At 43.5% G+C, this 9,436-nt stretch overlaps 1 long non-coding RNA gene across 1 annotated transcript; it reads right to left on the reverse strand.

Moving 5' to 3' along the window:
• Positions 1-820: 820 nt before the first annotated feature.
• Positions 821-8,416, reverse strand: LOC146433445 (uncharacterized). The gene is made up of 3 exons (XR_014854118.1): positions 8,303-8,416; positions 7,151-7,279; positions 821-1,536 (listed from the first exon to the last, which is right to left on the reverse strand). It is a non-coding gene; the product is annotated as an uncharacterized LOC146433445 (long non-coding RNA).
• Positions 8,417-9,436: the final 1,020 nt, after the last annotated feature.

Raw genomic sequence — 9,436 nt, forward strand, 5'->3', positions numbered from 1 at the left:
CAGCTCCTATTATTGGTTCCTTATAAACAAATCTCACTTTAGAACACCATAATCAACACAGGTATAGATAGCAAACAGCCCTGTACTGTGCCTTTGCTTCCATGTCCTTTTGAAACATTCTGTGCAGCTGCTATGACTTGGCAGAATTTGCCACAGAGCATTTCTCAGCTATAACATTGCTCCTTCTCAAGACAGGTACTGGCTTCCACCTGACAAATACAGCTCCTTGCCTGACCTGGCGCCAGGAATTACCAACCTCACCTCCTCTCAGTAGCTAGGAACAAGAAGCAAAAACTATTTGGTATCAGTTTAAGGTTAGTGCAGTATTCTAGCTTTTAAGCATCACAGGGTACCAGATAAGCACTCTCTCAAAATGAGAAACAAGCCCAAGGGCTGCAAGGGCTGGTGAGTTAGGAGTAGGAATGTGTGCAGACAGTTCACTGGAGTTTGTTTTAAAAATTATATCCTCTGAGCCTGCCTCTAGCACCTGGCTGTTTCACAGATGGCCCTCTGTATCCCAATCCTAAAGGACAAAATAGAAATGACATACAGTTCTGGCCATACAGACCAAATTCAAACATGACTTGGATCCTACTCTACCACTTGGCATGATTCAAGAATGATGCAGTTAATCGCTTTTTGTCTTCAACAATGCAACACCAAACCAAACACACACATCCCAAAACCAAGATTATTAATCATGGCTATGTGTGAGGACAAATCCCCAAACCAGCAAAACTACACAGGTATAAACCAATACAAGGGAACAAATGGCACAGAAACAATGTTAGTGTTCTTTGTGATAATCTCTATTAATCAGGATACAAATAAATGGGCTCTGGCTCTCTATCCTACACATGACAGATGTCCACTTTCACGTTAACCTGCAATATTGCACCCTGGAAGTGCCTGTTGGCAGGATCCATAAAAGCTGAACATAAGCAAACAGGAAACCAATTCACTCCACAGCATTCGTGTTTAAGAAAAAAAAGGCAGCCAGTCGATCAGCTGGGGTACAAAAGATTAATTCAATAAATAAGGCAGAGCACAAAACATGAAAGGATAATCCTTTAAGATTATAAAGGTTTTGTTTAACGCTTAATTTTAATCAATATATAAGACTAGACAAGGATCATCCTCACAAAGGATGACATAAAAGGATTAGTGACTTCCATCCAGCACAAAACCACTCAGAGACATGGTTATTACAGTTTGGAATTGTTTCTTCTCCAAGTAAGATTTTAAAATTCAAAAGAGATGATAAAGAGAGATACAGGTAGAAAAGAGGGTGGCTTTTATTTTTCCTATTTTTTTCAAGATACAAAGCTAAAATTCAAGTCAAGAGATTTAACACTAGCGCAGAACATAAGGCAAGATCCCACTAAACTTGCAAGACTGTTTCTTTTTCAGTTGCTCAACATAAATAATTGTATCATACTTCAGTAAGAGAATTTCAAATATGTTTTCTTTTCCTTTCAGGCTTCAGTTCTTAGAGTTCCTTTCTCAAGTTTCCAACCAGGTTATGGTAGCTAGACTCTGAAATGACAACTGAGATTCACCTGATCATACAGTTCTCTGAATGGGACTCGAAGAAAAAGGGAAAAAATACACCTGGAGCAATGGTATTGTAAAACATACAGGCTGCACAGCAGTGAAGAAGTGATCAGAGACAGATAGTAACAAACTCTGCTAGCCCCTTTTTCATCATCTCTTTCCCTTTGTGGAAAGTAAAGTATCATTCTTTTTGCACAGGCGCTTCCCCAGACTTTCTTGTGTGCTGTAATAACTGCTCTTGTTCCAATGTCTCATCCCCACATCTCCTTGCCTCTTTTCAGTACTTAGATCCTCTCCCCTTCACTTTCATTCTATCCTTCGGTTTCCTACCATCTCTTTTCCCAAGTTCCACCCCCAGACTTTAGCAGAAGGATATAATTTCTCAGTTTCCTGTTCTTCTATTAGTTATGCCACTGGTGAATCACCCTAATTGCAAAGAAAAACATACTCCCCATCATTTATGAATTTGGTTTACAAATTCAATTGAGTGATAGGAACAAATATTACATAAAATGAATATGTAGAAATTAGCTAGGCAGTGTGGACACCAGTAAGGCTGCTCATACAGACAGAGATATCCGGTAGGAAATCACAGGGTACATATCCTGATGTCGTGTTTCATAGTGCCAGTCACAGCTTACAGCCAAAATCTGTTCCTGCAGACAGCTATTAAAACTGTCTGCTCTTCTACAAATGCAGATACAAAACTCTCAACAGATCTGTGGGTGTTTAACAGAACAGCAAACAGAACAAAGAGAACTGCTGTGCTCAAGCGAGGTGCTTGGCTAAAAAGAACAGCTCTCTCTTACACCAACTCAGTTCAACAACTATCAAAAGAAGCAGTAAAGAAGTAATCAGAGACAGATGATAAATATGGATGTACATTAGACAGAAACTTGTCAAAGTCCCCAGTAAGTCGAATATGGTGGCATGAGTGGTTCAGATTTCAGCATCAGAGTCAGGAGTCCCACATCCCACCGGGCAACCTCCTCTCACTTACTGGTAAAATCAGGAAAATGCCATTTGCTGTTCCTTCCAGGGACATTGTTAATTAATTAATTCTTAATTAAGTTTGCAAAATACAAATATCCTCAATTGAAAGAAGCTGTAAAAGGGAAATTATTGTTAGGAGGATAAGAACTCTTGCCTGGAGAAAACCTTTGGGTGTATTTTCTCATTAATGCTAATGGAAATTAACAGCTTAATGCAAGCCAAGCTGAAAATAAGATAATTTACATTTGCATCTTAACTACATTGGTTCATTACTTATTTAGGATCACTGATACATGTGGGAAGGTGAGTCTCAGCACTTCAAGCTATGGTTTTTGAGTGGTCCTTATGCACAAAGACATCCCAGTAATATCTGTGCAATTGTTATGACAGCCCTCTCCTTACAGCATCACACACAGAGCATGCAGAGCATGCTTTGCTAGAGGGACACACCAACCTAGCAGAGAACATGAGACAACAATCAGGAGAGGCCAAAGACTGCATCCAGAAAAAAAACTTGGAGTCTGTTCAGAAAGGACAAAGGGAGAGAGGTGCATGTGGTGTTTTACATTTAACTGCAGCCCAAAATTGCAATTCTGAGAGCTTTTGCTGCACCCTGGACATGTCCAGGTATGTTTGAGACCCCAGCTTTGCCTAGACACCAACAAAATTTGCCTTCAGTTACATCCAATTGCCTGTTCAGTCTTGACAGACACAGAGCTGGCACTCCAGCCCTGGTGGGGAGGCTCTCATCCACACACAGGGACACAGAAAGCACCAATCACTTCTGAACTCCTGAAAGAGGACCAGTTTTTGCAGTTCCATGTGGAACGAGCTACATTACCTCATGGGAGCTGTTCCTGAGAAATGTCAAGTCCACTCCTCTTAAGGGATCAGCCACCTCACCCCACAAACATGAGGGTGAAGCCTGTCATTTCCCACACCAAGCAGAGGAGATGAGAAACAGGGAACCTTCCCACCCCAAATCTCAGGTGAGCACCCTAATGCTAGCCTATGGAGGTGGTTTCTGTCTTGGCCTTTCCTAAAGTCCAAGCAATATATAATGGAAGAGCTTCAAGAGGCAGAAGTGAAACAGCCCATCCCAGGACACACAGTCCCATGAGCCTCTCAAGTCCCACTCAAACATGAGAGCATATGCCATGCAGATGCCTTTACTGGACAGACAGGTGGGTGATCTCACCAGCAGCTCAAAGCCTGAATTCTTTGTGCCAGTCTGAGCTCTCTGTATTTCACACATGAAGTTATCTTACCTTTAGCTAACTTCCTTTGCCCCATGGTCAGGGGTATTCCCCAGTTCTCCTACCACAGCAACCAGATACAACTGCACCAACTAAGGTGGGAAAACCACCTTTAGATGTAAAGATACCAATTTCCCCTATGTTAAGATGTTGCTTGTGAATGGTAAGACCAGGAGCAGCAACAAAAACACAAAGTTTACAGGAACACTGTGCTAAACACAAGGAATAAACCAGAAATCTCAAAGGAAGCCTCCAGAGATTCTCTCCCACAAATCACACACTTTGAGAGAGTTACTCACTTAGTGAAAACACATGGGCAGGATTAGATCTTCAACCACTGACAGGGGTTTTTATTTTTCCTTCTAAAATGCAGAAATTGAAAACATATTTTTTCGTTACCTGTAACACACTTTCCATTCTATTTTAATTCCAAAGAATGAGGGGCCAAAATTGTGCATGACAGGAATCACAGGAATTTAGAATAATGCATGCCCTCTTTGCTTAGTAACTTCTGAGAGTATTCAAGGGTTAATATCTTCTGCATTTTCAATTATGATAATGGCAAAAGCTGCATAAGTCAGTGCAGCATATACATTTTACTAAGGTATAATTCCAGGAAAGTCACATTTTTGTAAGAGTGATTTACCACACCAACTTATGCCTTTACCCTTAATTAATCTGTCTAAGAAAGATGTCATCTGTTTTGATGAATATGATAATCACCAGATTTTGCAGACTATGATAGACTGATAATAGCAAAAAGAATTACTTGTGCTGCTGCACCCAAACACAGTCACCTCTTCTCTGCTAAGAAAATACACATCAAGAAAGCTGTGCATAAAGCCATGGAACAGAGACACTGTCGAGCACAAACTTCTTCCATGAACAGTGTTCCAAAGCCCCTGAGCTCCATGCTGGGTCACAATAACCTCTGGAAGCAGACCCCAGGTGCTGTAGGACAGCAATTCCCTGACTCCAAAGGAAATGGTGTCACTGTTCCTTCGAAAGCACAGAACAGTGTGAGAAAAATTCCACAGGAGACCTTGATGGGACACAGAGCAGGCTGAAACAAGGGCTCTTCCCCTGCTCTCCATAAATGCACAGTGCAGTACCTGCAGCTTGGGAGAGCACAAAGCCAGAGGTACCCCAGGGCTGCAGAGCCCATGGAAACATTCCTGCAGCATCACAAGGGCCAGGTGGGCACTTTCAGGAGCAAACACTTCCACATGACACACTGACATGGTCTCTTGATATACTGCTGCTGGGGTTTGGCCTCCCCTCATCAGCCTGCTGCAATAGCAAACAGCTGCACAGCTGTAAGCAGAGTGAAATATCATCTGTCATCACACTGACCTTTCCATGCCTGCCCTCTTGCTTGCATTAAATCATGCTCTGCAATTTTGTCCAGGTTTTTCTGGGAAACAGTTTTGTTTCTAAGCCAGTCCACAAGTTCACTTGTGGAGAAGGGCTCATATCCTGTGATGACACTGCCATGAAACAGAGAACATTTTCAAACCCTTTTGTCCTTCTCTGTGCCCAACCAGGGGGAAAACACCAGCTGTATTGTACAAACTGACTTCAATAAAGCCATATTGGCTTTTGCCACTGGAAAGTTTGTCTCCTCTTTCTTTTCTAAGGAGTGCACAAGTTTGCAGTACCCAGGTAAGGCTTTCTCCCCCTTGGTTAAATAAGCCAAAGATCTGTTCAGACAACCCTCACTGCTTGCCTGTTTGTACTGTTCCTCATCAGGAATGTGGTTTTATGAACTGCTGTGGTATGGATAGGAAAATGTACATTCAAATGAGTACTACCCACTATCTTAAGTATGCAGAAGATGTACTTATCCACTATTATGATTTTTAAAATCATAAAGCCTAGGCATATTATGCCTACAATTGGTCTCAAGGAAATATCTGGAGACAAGAAGAAATTTATCATATAAAATTTTGGGTATTAAAAGAGTGTTATTTGTTTGAAGCCACTCACTATCATAAACTATCATTGCACTCCATATCATAAATAACGATGAACAAAGAAACCCAAAGGTTAGCCTTTTACACAGATTCCAAGCTACGGATTCATTTTACACGTTAAAACAACTGTTAAGAAACACAACACAACAACTACACCAACAAAAAACCCACAGCCCACAACTCTCCAAGGCCAAGGATTAGCTACCTTCCTACAATCACTCTCAAATCCAGATCACAAGCCGATTTGGAGAGATCTCTTTCCTGAAGAATCTGCTTAACTGTTAAATTGCTGTCCAAAACAGCATCTGTAATTAAGAGCTGTGCTGAATTTGTTTCCATGTATTATCAGGTACAAAGTGCAGCTCTCTGTTGTACCTTCCAAGTAGAAAGGAGGCTGCAGAGAACGGCAGATGAGAGGAGGCAGTAGGCAGAAACCTGTGCATTGTCAGAGCCACTGTAGACTTATTGGGGCACAGAATAACAGCCAAGGATGGATGGAGCTGCCCCTCCACCAGGAGCAGTCCCTCTGCACTGCAGACATACTGCCTGCTGTGAGAAAGGCTAGGCTGCACAGCTGCCTTTCCCTTCCCTTCCATCACCACAGTAAGTGCCTCCAGCTGGGGCTGAGCCTCTTCAGCCCACACTGGCACCTCTCACCTCTCTGGCTGAAGCAGCAGCCCAGGGAAATCTGATTAACTGTTCTCTTGGGTAGCACCTGGTGCTCAGCCTGGAAACCACTGCACTGAATCCTGAACCAACATTCAGCAATGGAGCAACACCAGCCCAGCCAGCAGAGGATACAGGCAGAGAAGCAGGGACTGGGAGCAATGAGCAGCTATTACACAGCCAGTTGCCTTCATTACCAGTGGCTGCACACACAGGTGCTGTCAACCAGCTGAGGACCAAAGAGAAACATCTCCAACCCCCGAGGCAGTGAAGAGCAGACTTCTGCATCTCCTCCTGGACAGCACAGAGCAGAGGAGCTAAAGTGAGAAGGGCTAATTACTTTAGAGATGGTGGGACTGTGCTGGTGCACACAAGTCTGTTTGTTCTACAAGACTGCTCCAAAAGGTTTTTCCTCTTCTGCAAAAGTAGGAAAAAACTTCAGAACTAGAGAGACAAAGTCTGCAATAGCAAGTAGACAAAGTCTGCAATAGCAGCAAGTAACTTTTTAGGAAGAGAATGACTGAAGATGCAAACATGAAGAAGTCATCAATACCACAAAAAGCACCATACCACAAAAGCACCTCAAAGAACAATCCAGAAGACACATGAATTGCCCCCTCCACTCCCCAGCACCTTATCACAAACCAAAGAAAGCACTCAAAAATACAAAAGTGAAAAAGAGGGAAAAATCAAACATGTTTTTCCTACCTGGATCATCACCTGTGGTGTGCTCAGCACAAGAGGATGTGCCAACAATGAGGACAGCAAGGCAGGTGTAGGACAGCACCCTCTTCCTCCCAGGGAGCCCAGGAGCAGTGCAGCCCCACAGCACTCAGCCTGCAGAGAGGACACAGGCTCAGGGGCAACCTGGGAAATCAATTTAGCAGGCCAAGGCCAGAAGCAGCCAAGGGTGAACACAGACAAGGAGCTGGGCCACGCCCTGAGCTGAACTGCAGCTCCTGAGCCCCAGCAGAGACAAAGCCCAGCTCAGGCTCACACCAGGCTGCAGCTGCGCCTTATTACACCTTATTAATCCCACCTGGCCTTGATTAGAAGCAGCCAGGGCCCAGGATGGGGAGCTGATTGTGGCTTCTCCCAAACATTAGCAGAGCCATGAAGAGAACATGGGGCCTGACACGGAACTCACTGAGGAGGACACATGCTGGTGGAAGTCAGAGAAACCAGCATGAAGTGTTTTGATCCTGAAAAGAAAGAGAATCAAACTCCTTCATTCTTACTACTCCCTCAGGAGCCAGGCTTCTGAGGGGAGATAATTAGAAAGTGAGTTTTATCCACATAAACCTTTTTGCCTGTTTTCTCTGTCTGACAGAAAACTGCCAGCAGGAGCAGTGGTGGGGAGGCTGTGTTGTGCCCAGATGAGCACAGTCAGTCCTCACACATGCTGACAGCCCCTCAAGGTGTCTGCTGCAAACACAGGATTTTACCTAATGAAAACAGTTCACTCCTGTCCCTCTTTCTCCTGCCAGGAATCCAAGGCCCCACGCTGCTACTGCAAAGCAAAACTCATCCCATCCTCGGTCTGCCTCCAGCAGCAGCTCCACTTGGCAGAAGCCAGGGCAGGGCAGGCTACAGCATCCAAGAAACAGCACTATGTGACACAGCTCTACCTCACTCTGTAGTTAGTCTTATTTAATGTGAAAATCTGCACAGCGTTTGTAAAGGATTCAGAAAAGGAACAGATATTAAAAAATGATCAGTTGTTAAGAATCACACAGCTCAATCGTAGCCTCAACAGGAAATCATCTGTAACACTTTTCTGATCATCTCACAATGGTCTATTAACACACACTAGTCATGCAATTAAAAAATTAGCTAATTCGTTCTCATTTATTAACTTACCGTAAATGGAAATCCTTCATAAAAAGGAATTTTGTACTTTCCAAATCTGCAGCTGATGGTGGACTCAAATGCTGACACACAAGATAGCCTCAGGCATCAGCAATTTATTATCCCTGGTACACCTTTTTATACCCTTTCTTCACATGCATAACAGGTGTTCCTCATTACATTACCGTTGGTCAGTAAACTATCCACAGGTGCTTTTTCTGATCAGTCCTACGTGTCTGCATTCTCTGCTTCATTCTCTAACAAAGTTGTTTACCTCGCTTGTTTAGGGGCACAGCTGTAACTTGTTTAGGTTTAGGCTGCCCACAGCCTTTTCCTATCTTACCACACGCAACCTTGATTTCCACTTCACTTTTTTAACCACCACTTATTTTAATAAAAGGGACATTAAATATTTTGCTTCATTTCTTTTGCTTATTGAGAAGTGTTCAGCTACATCTTTCTTTCTTCCTGTGCAGCAGAGCAGGATATGGCACAGCACATTAGGGATGGCACTTACTGAGGGAGTTGTTCTTTCTCCCTGCTCTCTTTGCAGAGAGAAAACAGCAGCTCCCAGAGGCCTGTGTTGGGAGACAGCTGGAAAAGGCAGGCAGGGTGCTGCAGGCAAGGGCAAGAATCTGCTGAACAGGTAATAAGGTCCAAGGCTGCAAAACCTCCACTAAGTGGGGATTTGGGAGCAGGTGGTGGCAGCTGAAATCCTCAAAGTGACTAGAGGCACAGAGAACAGCAGATTAGCATCAGTGATCCTAGTGGCTTGTAGTGCCTCCAAAGCTTCCATATTTTCTGGAGGACTGGGTAGGCTGAAGTCACTGCTATTCCATGAGAATGAGCAAAGACCACTCTCAGCATCTCTGGTAATATTCTGTGGTGAAATACCCTCCCTCACCCTCTTCACTTAATTTCTACCCTGCTAGCCTGGCACCCGATTAAAAGATACTTTTCCTGCTCAGCCAAGAGCAGGATGTCACACCAAGGTGGCTTCCTTTGTCACCATTAACAGTAAAAGGACTTGTATGATGGGATTTCTCTTCAGAGGCCCTGGATCTGACTGTTCTCAAGTAGAACTTTTGGACAATAGTTCTTTCAATCACTTTCATCCCAGCCTTTTTATATTCCCTCCCATCTACC

The sequence above is a fragment of the Lichenostomus cassidix genome, chromosome 9 (genome assembly GCF_008360975.1).
Source record: "Lichenostomus cassidix isolate B80296 chromosome 9, HeHo_3.0, whole genome shotgun sequence".
Lineage (NCBI taxonomy): Eukaryota > Metazoa > Chordata > Aves > Passeriformes > Meliphagidae > Lichenostomus > Lichenostomus cassidix.